General features: G+C 37.9%; 1 long non-coding RNA gene across 3 annotated transcripts in view; it reads right to left on the bottom strand.

Annotated features, from left to right (window-relative positions):
• LOC116280190 (uncharacterized) overlaps window positions 1-15,889 on the bottom strand; it is a 138,831-nt gene that overhangs the window by 24,469 nt on the left and 98,473 nt on the right. The window contains exon 8 of one of the 3 annotated variants that reach the window (XR_012071970.1): window positions 14,870-15,115. The exons of the other annotated variants lie outside the window; for them this stretch is intronic. This is a non-coding gene — a long non-coding RNA (uncharacterized lncRNA). Of the gene's footprint in view, window positions 1-14,869; window positions 15,116-15,889 lie in introns of those variants that run through there. 3 annotated transcript variants of the gene reach the window in all.

Raw genomic sequence — 15,889 nt, 5'->3', positions numbered from 1 at the left:
TATTCAGGCTCTAAATCTAAACATATTTAGTGTGCCTCCCACAGTTCATTTTCCTGGGGTAAGATAATCACCATAATAATTATCAGGAACTTTCCCCTATTGTTTGTGATTAAAGGGTCCTATAAAGATGAATTTTCTTAAGCACCAAAAGAACTTTTCAACTTTAATTTTTTATAGAACTGCTTTTGCTGTATCCCATAGATTTTGTGTGCTTGTTTTTTCATTGTCATTTGTGCCAAAGTATTTTTTAGTTTCCTCTATGATTTCATCGTTGACCCATTGGTTTTTTTAGTATCATGTTGATTTTTTTCTGAAGTGTATTTCACTTTGCTTTATTTACTTGGGGGCAATATATTGAACATGATTTCCTCTAGAAAAGAATCAGTGTTATCATTATTAATGTAAATCTTTTTGGCCTTTAACACAGTGATACATGCCCCCCCCCCCGGTCTACTGGAGTGGACAGGACTGTTTCCCTGTGTGCGCACAGTCTCTCTGGGCTACGTTCTGTGATTGTCCCCCTGCTGCTGTTTGCTCTCCTGGGTTCCTCCAGGACCTAGCTGTGTGACTAAAGAACTGAGGAAGCTTACTTACAGACTCAGGTGCATTTGCTTTATGCCAGCTGTTTTTTGCAGCTACTTCAGAGGCCTGCTCTTACTTCAAGGTTGCTGCTTAATTCCTTATAAGTGAGCTTCGTCAGGTATGTGAAGGGCTGCTCTGCGTTTGCCAGTATCGCTTCCCCAAGATGTGTTCTATCGGACACAAGTTCTATGAAATGTGAACAGGTGCCTCAAGAAAAACTTGCAGGATTGGAGAGTTTGAGAGGCAGTGAGCTAAAGAAAAGGGTAAATCTGTACAAAGTTAAAGCTGCCTTTACAGGGGTTTTTGTATGTTAACGGCAGTCATAAAGCCCCAGGTGGCTGATGTGATGTGTGGCAAATTTTGATTTTATCTGTCCACAGCATCCCTTTGGTGAAAGCTCACACTAGACACACTTATCATGACTTATAGTTTCAGCTGTACACAGAAGTAAAAATCTTAAGCATGACCTAAGCGTCATTCTAAAAACTTAAGAGGAGAAAGGAATGGAATATAGTGAAGTGATTTATAATGGGGATGAATTAATATCCTTTATGTATTCAATTAATTATGCATTGGAGATAGTTCTTTGAAAATAATAGCAAGTGTACAAATCTTCAAGACATTGATTGAAGGACAGGTTTCTTCTTTAGAAGGAAAAGGGTTGAGTTTCTGAACGCTAATGTATTAAAAAGGAGTAACACGTCTAGGTTTAGAACCCATAAAAATGTAGTAACATTTGTGCTCTCTGGACTAGTTCAATGAGAAGATAAAACTAAAGGTTAAATAGAATTCAGTGCTTCCAATAGAAACTTCAAAAAAAAAAAGGTGAAATAATAATCGCATCTTGGCTTCTTTTTCCAGCTGATCTGCTGCTTCTTCCTTTCTGAGCTCTTAAAAAATATGTATTTTAGGTAAATATTAATGCTTTTAATCAGAGTTTGATATCGTCTTGTCATTATTTTTGGAAGTTATTACTACTAAGTACTGAAGGAAAGGACTACATTGTGTTGAGAGGAGCACACTAATATTTGGCATAAGGATGTGTGCCGTTTGTCTTTGTCTGAAGACACACACGCATGCATATAAATACATTTGTATTAATTAGAATTCCAGCTCTGACAATTACCATGTGACCTGGAGCAAGCTGCTTAACTGTTCTACACCTTAGTTTCCTTATCTGTAAAATGGTGCTGACACTAAAACTCATCTCATAGGGCTGTGAGCATTAAATGAGATGATACATGCAGAGTGCTTAGCACAGTACCAGCCTGTACTGAGCATAAGTGTTAACTACTTACTTACATCTTTCATTCAGATTGATACAGAGGTCTTCTCAGGTCTCCCAAATGGGAAGGGTGATGTGAGCCCAAAGTCATGCTGAAATCTCCCCCAATATAATAAGGAAAAATACTGAAAAGATAAAGCTATAGGAATTTTTTAAGTATCTGAATAATGGCACTGGCCAGCCCACCCAGTGTGATGCGCACACACACAAACACACACACACACAAAATAGAAGCAAAAGTTGCTGTTTAGACAGTCACAAATGCAACAACAACAAAACAAACAATATAAAAACTCTACCAAATTACATTTTGGGAGCTAGTATCTTTACAATCACATAAATGAAGGTATGCTTCATGCCTTTAGTTCCACATGCTGCATTAAATGCCTGCCTTTGTAATTCTGCTTGTAAACACGAATATAAAGCTGTATCTTTGTGGCTAAAAGTATACATTCGTGAACTCCCCACACTACAATTCAATTTTGAAGGTAAGAAGTGATTTTTATTTAGATAAGGAAAATGGCTTGTCTGTGGGCACAAGTGCCCTGCACTTTGTCTTCCCTGGCGTGTGTGCCAGATCACCTAAACCTGTAGGTGCCGCCCTGCTTTCCCCAACCTCGTAAGCCTTTCTATGTTTGGCTTTCCTCAAAAATATACTCCACTTTGTTTTATTGAGCTCATGGATGTACAGATTTTGGAGGCTTATTTCAGTACTGGTGCCCAAAAAATTGTTAGGCAATTTTCAGGTACAAAAAATAAAATAAAATAAAGTTAGATGCTGGGGAGTGTCAATGGTAAAGATCAAGCTCTTTAGGAGAACTTCACTGCCCATTTCTGATCTTGTATTGTTCTCAGTGACTTTGTGAAAACATCACTTTTGAAAGGCTGTAAAAAAAAATCTGACCTCAATAGCCGCTTTTTTTCTGGGCAGGGTGATCGTATTATCCAAACAAAACTGAGTAATTATGACTGAAGAAGGATCTTGCTTCCTGGTGTGATGAGCAGTGTCAGAGGTGACATATTGGACCCCTGAATCATTTCAAGGCTTATGGGAGTGAGTGGGCCACAAGCTTCTGGAGAGTGAGGAATCCAGAGCAGGACCACTGAAGGTACCAGAAAGCATAAAGGGGCTAAGGTGCCAAGTGGCCGGGGGCTTCTCAGTCTTCAGTGAGAATAAGTGGGCTTTTATTTGTTCTGCTCTTTGAGATTCTATTTTTTAAAACAGATATAATTCACATACGACTCACTGTTTAAAGGTGTATAATTCAGCGGTTTTTAGTATCTCCACAAGGTTGTGCATTGATCACTGTTATCTAATTGCCGAACGTTTTTATCAACCCCAAGGAAACCCTGTGCTCATTAGTAGTCACTTCCCATTTTCCCCTCCTACCAGCCCCTGATGATCACTAATCTACGTTCCACCTCTAAGGATTTGCTTATTCTGGACACTGATAAAGGTGGGACATATAGTATGCCTTTGGGTCTGGTGTCTTTCACTTAGCGTGCTTCCGAGGTTCAGCCCTGTTGCAGTGTATATCAGAACCCCGTTCCTCGTTATGGCTGAACACTCCATTGTGTGGATATACCGCCTTTGTTTACCCAGTCATCAGCTGATGGACATTAAGGCTGTTTCTACTTTTTGGCTATTTGAAATGCTGCTGCTATGAACATTCATGCATATGGACACATAAATTCTCTATGTGTACAGGCCTAGCAGTGAATCGATGAGTCATATCGTAACTCTGTTTAACTCTTTTGGGAACTGTCAAGCTGTTTTCCATTTTGGCTGCACCATTTGCATTCCCACTATGTGAGGAAGTATATTAAGGGTGAACATATTTTGGGTGGCAGCAATGTAGCCAGGGCCAAATTTTTAAAATCTTCTAATTTGGGGGTATATAGTAGAAATGACTTAAATCAGGATGATCTAGTAATATCTAGGACCTAACTCCACATCACCACCTTTAGGACTCTTTACAGTACTGATGCATAACTGTATGTGCTGTATATGAACTTCCTCTCTAATCAGGTTGACAATAGCTATAGTTCAAATTCCATGGATTAGCTCACAAGCTCTGTCCTCTCTCTCTGCCCCAGCCCAGTGCTCTTCTCTCTATTTCTGTGAACATTATTGAATTCTGTTCATCCCGTAAGGCTCAACCTAGGTGGCGTCAAAGTCTTTCCTAATTAATCCAACTTCTGGTTAGACATCACTCTTACCCACTTAAGATGAGTGCCTGGACTACCCATTTGGTCTTAGTCATGCTGCCTAATATTGATTGTTTTGTTCATGAGTGTAGATGTTTTGTCTTCTGAGGACAGCACCACTTGTAATACTTCTTTTGCTTTCCCAAAGTATATATTCTGGTATTGTGATTACTGTATGCTCAGTAAACAATCAGAAGATTGGCTTTTAAGAGAAGATTCTTGAGAAGTGACCAAGGAATTACCATTTTTTGAGCACCTCTTATATGCTTGGGTCTAAGCTATGGATTATCAGTTAATTCACACTGTGACTTGATGAGCAGGATTTTCATATTCTCTCATTTTTTGGGGAAAATTGATGCTGAGAATGTTTTCCCCCAAATCACATAGCCAGTAAATGACAGAGGTTGGATTTGAGTCCAGGTAGGTTTCTACCATGTAATAAAGCTTCATTAGATTTTAAAGATTCCAATAAAAACTACTTAGCAAAGCTCTTTAAAAACACAGTAGATTCTAGCTCATACAACTCAACAACAACAACAACAACAACAACAACAACAACAACAACAACAAACCCAATCCCAAAATGGGCAGAAGACCTAAACAGACATCTCTCCAATGAAGGCATACAAATGGCCAACAGGCACATGAAAAGATGTTCAATATTGCTAATTATCAGAGGAATGCAAATCAAAACTACAATGAGGTACCACCTCACACTAGTCAGAATGGCCATCATTAAAATGTCCACAAATGATAAATGCTGGAGAGGGTGTGGAGAAAAGACAACTCTCCTACACTGCTGGTGGGAATGCAGTTTGGTGCCCCCATAATGGGAAACAGTATGGAGATTCCTTAAAAAACTAAAAATAGATTTACCATATGATCCAGCAATCCCACTCCTGGGCATATATCTGGAGGAGTCTCTAATTCAAAAAGATACATGCACCTCAGTGTTCACAGCAGCACTATTTACAATAGCCAAGACATAGAAACAACCTAAATGTCCATCCACAGATGAATGGATAAAGAAGATGTGGTATGTATGTATGTATGTGCACATCAGCACCCCTGTTCTTATGTGTATGTATGTATACACACACACACAGATATATATTTATAGCTACTCAGCAATAAAAAAGAATAAAATAATGCCATCTGCAGCAACATAGATGGACCTGGAGTTTGTCATACTAAGTGAAGTAAGCCAGAAAGAGAAAAAAAAATACCTTATGATATCACTTATACTTGGAATCTAAAAAAAAAATGACACAAATGAACTTATTTACAAAATAGAAACAGACTCACAGACAGAGAACAAGCTTATGGTTACCAGGGCGGGGAAGAGAGAGGTGGAGGGATAAATTGGGAGTTCGCGATTTGCAGATACACACTACTATATATAAAATAGATAAACAACAAGGTCCTACTGTATAGCACAGGGAACTATAGTCAATACCTTGTAACAGCTTATAATGAAAAAATATGAAAAGAAATATATGTATATGTGTATAACTAAATTACTATGCTGTATACCAGAAACCAACACAACATTGCAAATCAACTATACTTCAAGTAAAAAAAAAAACAGTGGATTCTTATGCATCTGAAATAGTTTAAATATAGGAATTCCTAGAAACAGGGGAAAGAATACATTAAGTCCCTGAGGCTCTGTGAAATCGTCACACTCTAATTTTAACAGGTGGTGCTAAATTCCTCTTTTTCTTAAACAGAAGCTAATTTCAAAAAGGATCTGATTTGGAATATTAACATAACTAAAGCTATTAACTAATTTTCTTATTTTCCTAACAAGATAATAAACATTATGGATCACTGCTTTTGATAATCTATCTATATGTGTACATAAAGTCTATCTACCACAGGGTAAGTGCAGTTTTCAGTGACCAAAGATAATTTTTCTATGTCGTTGAAAGTATATTTATACTGCTTTGCACATCACCTTTGGTTTGTAATCCCAGTTCATGAAAGTCTTGACGTGTGAATACAATCTAGCAACATAATTCACGTATTTACAATTTTGAAAGAACAAGGAAAGTACCCTAATGTAACAAACACAGCAGAGCCCTGGGCTTTGTCCTCACTCTGTCACAAGGTGGGTGTATAGGTTTGGGTAATCCCTCAGTCTCTGAAGCCAGTCTCTTCAGCTATAAAATTTATTGGGTTGGACCTGGTGATCTGCAGGGTCCTTCCAGTTTTAAGGTTAATGATCATCAAAATGAAGGGATCAGGGAGAACAAACACGACACTAAAGAGGTTTCCGTGCTCTGAGATGCTTTTTAGAAAGTTGGCTGTAGCCTTTCAATCAATCATAAATCAGAGGGCAGAGCTGCAGTGAAAAGCTTCTGGCTCTTAATTTTTGGGTACATTTCTGATACTTCAGGGTGGTTTAAATGGCTGCGAGTGCCCTAATGCCACACAAAGCTCACATCACTCTCATCATTATGAAACCTTCACAGATGTGCACTAGAAAAGATTTTCTGAGGCAGTTGGAAAAATGAAACTGAAAATGCCTTCCAGCTGGCATGCCTAAATGTTCTTCATCTCATTGGAGACATGTTCAGGTTAATTTCAGTTGATGACTGATAGCTCATCCAAATGTTACTCAAGATAATGTGGAGCAATTTTTCTCTCCTGGTGATGAACTCAGATAAGAGGGCGATTATTGAAGGGAAAAAAAAAAGTAAATAACATCTCTCAATTGAAAAAAAGATCGCATCATTACGAAAACACAAAATTAAATTATAACATCTTTTTTTCAAAAAAAGAAAATGACTCAAGGTCGGGACATAAAAAGCAGAAGGCTAATTACACACATGCATATGGTGTACATTCTAGTTAAGTACTGAGGGAGTTAACACCTTCATGCCCAGCTGGTGTAGGTCATGCCGTTTACATCCTGCTGTTCACAATAGTAATGACAAGAAACGGGCTGCCTGCTATCACTAAGTGCCAGATACAGACCATATGGCAACAAGGCGACATCAAATTAAAAAAAAAATAGCAGTTTTTCCCGAGAGCGAATATACTTTGATAGCTTAAGACATGCAATCTATGGCACATTTCCTTAATTCCCTTAAATTCCTCTTCTTATCCTGGCATTGCTACTTATCCTGGCAACTGCTCCTAAACTGTTAAGTGAGAATATGAAAACAAGCAAAGAGCATCATTACAAAGTCACACGTCCTGGAAGCTAAGTTCTTTACTTTGGATGACTTCCTTCTTTAAGTGATTAGCTACTCTCTCTATAGAAACAGAATTCCAGGAAGAAAAACACACAAAGGAATGACAAGCTATTCAGACACAGGCACATAGCGGACATATACAATGTGAAACGATTCCTTTTAGAGATAAAAAGAATGGAATCACAGAATGTTAAAGCTGGCAGGGATCTCAGAGCGCTGCAGACTCACCTCGTTGCTTTACAGAAAAGGAAACAGAGGCAGAGCTGTGTTCAATCACCTGGCCAAGAGCACTTGAGAGTGACTGCCAGAAATGGGTCTAAAATTTAGACCTACAAACTTCCATTCTAGTGCTCTTTCAAAATCTGTGTATTCTATGTTGATAGAGTTAAAGATAATAGGGTTTAAGAATTAATGCATGATGACAGATTGAGAAATTGTTTGGTGTGCAACAGATAAGCTGATTCAGGACTTCATGATTAAAAACAATAAATTTCTAACAAAGACAGTATGTATTTTGAGGAAAAGTTGGACACTTCTTTAATATGATTTTATCTGTTAACTGAATTAGTGAGTTACCCTCATCACCCCATACATTAAAAATTTTTGGTATCGATTTCATAGTCATTCCACAAATGGTCCTCTATACACAAACTAAAAACAGTGAATTTCTCATAATCTGATGATTGACATCTTCTGTAAAATGGGTCTATGCCACCTAATAGGTGGCTCTCAGCTCCAGCAGATTATGGTTCTACCATACCCCGTTCACAATGAAGTGTGACTTTTGAAGCTGTGATGATCTGACCTCAAAGTAATTCAAGATTTAACTTTTGCTGATCTAAAATATATGTATGTATATGTATGACTGAAACATTATGCTGTACACCAGAAATTGACACAACATTGGAAGCTGACTATATTTAATTAAAAAAAAGCATCACTCTACAGTATCACTTAAAGTTACTTCTAAATTAAAGATAGTTGTCTAACTTCAAATTATACCTAGATATTTCAGAACATCGTTCTCAAGATAAATGTTGAGAAATTTCTACCTACTACTGATGGAATCATTATCCACTGGAGTTCTTCTGTAACTCACACTTAAATGTATGAAACAGGAGGCCCTTGAGACAATTTGCATCTGTGCAAAACTGTCCTACTTTTTCTTATGTGAGTGGCAATAAATTTGTAAAAGAATTTAAAATTAAGCTGTACTTATTTCTGAGATTGCATTAGACTTTTTATCTCTTTACATTTTCATATTTAAACTCTACGACTAAAACCAATCCCAGATATCAGAGCATCAGGAGGACAGGTAATAAAAGAGAGGGGTAGCCGTGGGTAACAGAATTTTCAGTTACAAAACAGAGTAAAAAAACTGAGTTTAGAAGCTTAAACTTAGAGTTAACAACTGATTTGTTAAGAAGTGTTTCTATTTTTCAACTATGATTTGACTGTAAACTACTCAAGGACTTCAATGGATAAAGATAAATGATTATTAAAGATCACAGTATGAATTACAACAAAGTCTTATCAGTGAATTTCAGAAAAGCCATTACTAATTTCAATTTTTGTCAAAATGGCTGATTCTAGGGCTGGAGGACAGAGTCTACAGCGTCTGCAGTCCTAAAAAGAAAAAAGAGTTCTCAAAAACTGAACACCACGGGGGAGGGGCACAGCAAAGGGATACAGAAGCCGAACTGAAAGAAGTCCCAGTGGCCAAAGATGGATTACTCTGAGCAACAAAACCAATAACAAAGTATTAGATTATAATCCACGTATGAGATATCCATGAATACACACCTTATAGATAATTGATTGAATAAATAAATAAGGCAGAGACAAATCTCTTGTACAGAAGAATTTCAAATAATTTATGTCGCTACTAATCACTCAAGGGGGCAAATCCTAACTCCTTATGCCTTAAGTTTGAGCTGTGCTCAGCCACTTGCTCCCAAAGAGTAGAAGCACATTTAAAAAAAAAAACCCACATGACTTTACAGTGATGAAACCTGGCAAATGTGATCTCAATTAGGTGATCAATGTTAGTATCATCAGTAGTAGGTCACCTCGATAGCATGTGCCCTTAAAGTGATGTGACAAGAATGTCACTTCACCTCTGTAGTCTTCTTCCCCCAAACCCCACAAAGTCAACCTAAGAGAGAAAACATGATACGCACCCAAACTGAGGGACAGTCTACAAAATACATGACCAGATCTCCTCAAAACAAACAAACAAGGTCTTGAAAAACAAGGGAAGTCTGTGAAACGCCTAAGACCAGAGGAGACAAAGGAGACAGATGACCAAATGTACCACGTACCCTGGACTGAATCCTGTAGCAGAGAAAGGAAAAGGATAGTATGAGGAAAAATGAATGAAATCCGAATTAAGGATGGAGTTGAGTGAATACTAACATATCAGTATTGCTTTATTAGCTGTGACAAATACGTGACACTAATATACTAACACTAGGGGAACTGGGTGTGTGGTATGTAGAAACTCTCTGTATTATCTTTGTCAATTTTCTATAAACCTAAAACTATTCTAAAATGAAAAGTTTATTTAAGAAGAAAGGAATTTGATGATTTTGTTCTCTCAAGTTTCCACAAAGTATGTTGCTTGTTTTGACTGGCATTTTCTATTTTATTTGTGTGTGTGTGTGTGTGGTTCTTGTTTTTTTGTTGTTGTTGTTGTTGTTTTAAATGAGGGGGCGGGTAATTAGGTTTGTTTATTTATTTATTTATTAGAGGAGGATTGAACCCAGGACCTCACTCATGCTAAGGATGCGCTCTACCTCTTGAGCTATAACCTCCCCTTTTTCTATTTGATTTTAAGTCTTGTTTACAAAAAATTTTAGAATCACTAGGCAATGAGGCCTTGCTTAATGTCAACAGTTTATATGAAGTATCATAGAAATAAACTGTGTTCCAAATTATGCTGCCCTCTGCCATAAACCTCAGAATATTTTCATAGAGTCATCACTCACTTTCTAGTGTGATAAAACTTACAAATGTGTGTTGTAAATTATAAGACTATAAAATGTAGAGCATAATTAGTGTTACTTTATGATTACTTTTCTCATTATTTCTGAGGTCTCAGTAATGTAGTGGTTGCTAAAGGGAGTTTCTATAGGTTAGATAATCCATATCTTCATAAAGTTAATGCCAAAAAAATGGTTCCATTCAGCCCCATAAAAGAACACTTAATGTGATTTTAATTATGTAGATGTGACCTTAGGAGAATTATGTGTAATTGGCCAATTTAGTTGGTTTCTCCTGCCTTGGTCAAACCAAGTGCTTCATATTCTGAGGGTCACATTTGATGAGCCATTTTAATAAAGAAGCCCGACAGGACTGATCATATTTTTTATATACGTGTGATTTGACCTTGAGCATCCAGACACAGGCTGACTGACCTCAGTAAGACAAAGCTGCAGACAAGTATTGCTGAATATTTTCCTGAGAACATGCTCGTGGAGTATGAGTGGGTGATAAAAACATTTTTGTATGTACTTGGACTTTAGACATCTCATGATTTTGAGGTAAATCAGTGGTTGAAGTGAGAAGAAAACCAAAGCCAAAGTGCAAATGTACTGGTGAGACAGACTGACACTGGTGGGAAACCACACTCCTGCTGTAAAGTCTCTCCGTGAATTAAAAAAAAGAGCTTTATTGAGATATAACTGTACTACAATATACTTCACATACTTAAATTGTACAGTTCGGTAAATTTTTGACATACGTATGCAACCATGAAATAATCACTACACTCAAATAGCCCACATACCCATCACCCTCAAAAGTGTCCTTGTGCCCAGTTGTAATTTTTCTCTCTTGCCCCTCCCATACCACCTCCATCCTTGTCCCGGTCACTGAGCTGCTTCCTGTTACTCTAAATTAGTTTGCATTTGTTTTAGGTTTTTTTTTTTTAAATAGAATCATCCAGTATTTACTCTTTGAAAAAAAAAAAAAGAACTCTTTCACATAGTATTAATTGTTCTGAGATTCATTCAGGTTGTATCCTGTGTCAATATTTCATTCTTTTTTATTGGCTGGATCTAGCACAACTTGTGTATTCATTCACCTGTTTATGGCCATTTGGGCTGTAATCTCCTTTTCTAATATTCTGATTCGTGTTAGCGTTTTTTTTTATCCTTTTACTTTTAATCTATTTGAGTTTATGGTCAAAGTGCATTTCCTGTAAGAGCATAGAGTTGGTTCTTGCTTTCATATTCACTATGAAAATCTCTGCCTTTTAATTTGGGTGTTTAGATCATTTACATTAATGTGATTATTAATGTGGGGTTTAAGTCTATTTTCTTGTTGTTTGTTTTCTCCCTTTTCCCTATTTCCTTTGCTATTTACTTCCTCTTCTGCCTTATTTAGGATTAATTGAATTTTTTAATAATTCCACTTGTCTTTTTTGTTTGTTTATTAGCTATAACTCTTTGTCTTGTTACTTCAATGGTTGCTTTAAGGTTTATGGCATGCATATTTAATTAATAACAGTCTACCTTCAGGGTGGTCAGTAAATTATGGCCATTGAGCTAAATCTCTTCTATTGCCTGTTTTTGTAAATAAAGTCTGACTTTCTTAGATGATGTCACTGAAGCTGCTAGTTGTCCACAGAATCTGTTCCTCAGTTCTTACACAATTTTAGAATTGTAGTTGGCCCATGGCTGCCCAGCTGAGGACTACATTTTCAGCCATGTTTGGAGTCAGGTGTGTCTGGATGGCTAAGTTCTCAGTCTTAGAATGTGAGCCCAAGGAAAGTGTGTCAATTCCAGTAGTGGGGGGAAAACCTGGAGTGATACCAAATGTCAGGTTACTCAACCTCTTTGATGCTAGTTCTGAGTACAGTTATAGGTATTCAAATATTTTATAACAGACTGAAGAACCATGTGATACTCCAATATGAGTCAAAGGAGCCATGTACATTATTCTGCTGTGAGATCTTCATGACATAAAAAGAATGACAGGGTCATTAATATGATAGCCATGTGTCCCAGATTCAGCAAGTAACTTCATCATAATAAATGAGCTGGGTATATTGAAATCTCATATAGTAAAAGTTGGAGCTATCAAGGGCCTTAAAGTTCAATTCTTAAACCCTTTCCTTGGTTCTGCTCTACTGTTCGAAGCACATTGTGACTCCTGAGGGAATGTTAATGGACAACACTCAATTCTATATTGGATTCAGCAAGTCTGTGGTATTTTTCTGTTAATAAAAACTTTCAAACAGGTATAAAAAATTACCAATTCACTAATAGCTTTCGTCTCTTTATAGACATACATCTATAAAACATACAAAGTCAATATTTTCTGAATCACCCAGTGGAAAAAATATTAATCTTGAGTGAGTGAGTGAGTGAGGGCTGATGGCATGGTCACATTAACTACTCTGGGGTATGAATTATTATTCAAAACTGTGGCTCAAGGCTTCAGTCATGAAATAAAAACTGCCGACAGATCACAGGGAAGGGTATTCTCTCACTTGTATGCATGTAAAATCCAGCAAGCGGGTAAATTCTCTACGTAAACACTAATGGTTTGATGTGGCGACTGTTGAGCTAGTAGCTGAGCTAGTTTCTTTACAAAAGCCTTTCAGGACATTCCTACCCTCTGTCTCCTGCCTTGCCCTTTCTCACTTCTCTGATGAGAACCCAGAAATTACCTAATTCTGAGATATTTGGTTCTACTACCAACAGGATTCCTAGAATAAGAAATACTATCTTATGCTACAGTTGATGTCAAAGAGTTAAATGTGTGTGTGTATACATGTAAATAGCTGTATACACATATGTGTGTGTGTAATTGTAAGCCTGCCAAAACATAACGGTTAAAGGTTAATTCTTGTAAAGAATGAAATCTTAATACATTTTGACATATAAGGTATATTAGAAAAGAAAACAATACATTTTATTAAAAATGCTCCTTTTTGTAGCAAGTATAAAAGGGCAAGAGATTAATATTCATGTGTGATGGTTACCTTTATGTGTCAACTTGATCAGACCGTGAGGTGACCAGACAAGTGGTCAAACATTATTCTGGGTGTTTGTGAGGGTGTTTCTGGATGAGATTCACAATTGAATTGGTAGAGTGAGTAAAGCAGACTGCCCTCCCTAAAAGGGGTGGGCCCCATCCAACCAGTTGAAGGTCGGGATAGAGCCAAAAGACTGACCCTCTCACATGTGGGAGGGAATTCCTCTTGCCTGACCGCCTTCAAACTGGGACATCAGATTTTATCTGCCTTAAGACTTAAACTGAAAGATTGGTTCTTCCTGCACCTCAAGTCTACAAATCTTGGAACTGGAACTACACCATTGGCTCTCCAGGGTCTCCAGCTTGCTAACTGCAGATCTTAGAACTTGTCAGCCTCTGTGATTGCATGAGCCAATTCCTCATAATAAATAAATAAGTAAACAAACAAATACCCTCTTGGTTCTGTTTCTTTTGAGAATCCTGACTAATACACTATGTTAGGTAAAGAACACATAGATAATAGAAACAATGAAGTCAGTGACATGAAAATTATTTCATATAACTGGAAATAAAATTAATGAGCAAAATTGTGGAGTAATGATCTTATTAGCCAACAAAGAAGTGTTACTTTACACTTATAAAACTAGTAAAAATTTTTTAACGTTTAACACCCAAACCTGGGAAGGTTTTGTTGAAACTGCTAAAATAATCTGTTACTGGTAGTAGTAAGTTGTCACAACTTTTTATGATAGCAATGTGGAAAAATACAGAGAGGCTGGAAAACTGCTTACATCCCTTGACTCCAATCATCAAACACATATGAAGTCTTCTCAGAGAGATGAGTAATAATGAAAATAATAGAGAAAAAAAGCTATCTGCATAAAGAGGATTGCAGTGTTATATATAACAGTGAAATAGTGAAACAGCCTTCTTAAGAAATGAATAATACAGAAGCGGTTTAGGAACCTAGAAAAATGAGTATTATACATCCACTAAAATTATAATTACGATGAAAATTAAAAGAATATGCCTTATAACCAAGCTTTTCAGGAAAGTGTTTAAGGTACACACAAAGATACAGACACTACTATCAGAATAAAATAAGTTAAAAAATGTATGTGACTATCAGGTGAAGTGGAAATTAAGGGAGGAAAAATGAGATCCTGGGCTACAGCTGGTACCCAATGTACCTAATCATGGTCCTATTTGATTTATTAGAAGTGGGCCACAAATTTGACTGTGCACTTCTGGCAGCTAATCTGAAAACCACAACAACATTGTCTAAAAAAGCCGTAAGAGCACACTAGCTATTAAATAGCTATTTTCAGTATAAAACCTGAGGGGTAGTTTTGCTATTGAGTCTCTGCACAGAAGACAAGGTGTGAACTTAGTGAGCCAGGTCCTGCATTTTAGTGGGAGGGGCCTGGGAGAAAGGAAGGTGCACGCCCCTCTCTAGGGGGGAAAGCAGGAGACCTGCACCAGAGGCTTCTCTTTCACACCCTCCCTCCATAGGAAGGAATGATTCAGCTGATTAAGGAGTCTGAGAGAAAGAGTGTGTATAGCTCAGAGCCTTCCTCATTTATTATTCTTGGAACCAACCTGCTTTCTGGGAGTCTGAATTCTCTGAAGCTCCAGGGCAAATCTCAGGGTGCAGCTCAGCCTCAGGGAGATGCGGGGTAGATTGCTGCTGTCTACCTTCACCTGTGACCCAGCTGGTGAGTCTCTCTCAGTCGTGGGTGAAGCCTCAGGGAGTCCACTTCGCCAGAGACAGACTCCTCCTCCATTGGCCCTCTCAGCAGGAAGTCGAAATACTGACCTTCATCCATCAGATGCCTCTGCTTCTCGCAACTGGTCAGGTCTTGGATTTGAAGAAGAATGTTATTTATTGGCTCCTAAAATCCTAACACTTAACAACATCTTTGTAGTTGATACATTACTGAGATTTTCAGGGGTGTTTCTTACAGTGTACCCCAAAGAAAACAGGATGCTGTCTGAGAAATAGCATAGAAACCACTGTGGCTGGAGAGTAATGACCGATGAAGAAAGTGACAACATGAGAACAGGCAGAAAGGTGGGTTAGGGGCAGGTTATATGCGCAATGTTAGGGCACTGGGAGGCTTTTAAATAAGAGGCCCATCTAATCAAATGTGTGTTTTGAAAGGCTCTCTCTGGCAGCTGAGTGTAGCATGAATCAGAGCCGATGACTTTAATTTCCACAGACTAGGATTTAACAAGCAGCTTGTTGGGAGAGGATTCTAGGAAGCACTAATAGGAAAGGGGAGGGTGTGATGTGAGAAAGAGAAAGGAAAGAAGCCAACAGAGGATGTCCTAGGGGCAGGTTGCCACTGTGGGCAACTGGGGGTCACTCTTGATGGGGAACCCTGGAATCCTATGGAATGCATCTCAAAGTTGCCCCACTTGGGAAGCTGGAAAGTTTCCACCAACTCTTGTCTCTTATTGGTTGAGGGCTGCCCCTGGGGGTGTTAACACCCCAGCACTTCAGAACACTCTTCTGCAGCCAGAGAACACCCCGAGGAAAGACGGTCCCAGGTGCTTATAGTAGGAAGCTTTGGTGGAATGGGAACAGTGGGTGCAAAGTTGAGACAATCCTCTCTCTTTGGGTCACATTTTT

This window comes from Vicugna pacos, chromosome 1 (assembly GCF_048564905.1).
Source record: "Vicugna pacos chromosome 1, VicPac4, whole genome shotgun sequence".
NCBI lineage: Eukaryota > Metazoa > Chordata > Mammalia > Artiodactyla > Camelidae > Vicugna > Vicugna pacos.
This window is presented reverse-complemented; position numbering and strand designations above follow the sequence as displayed.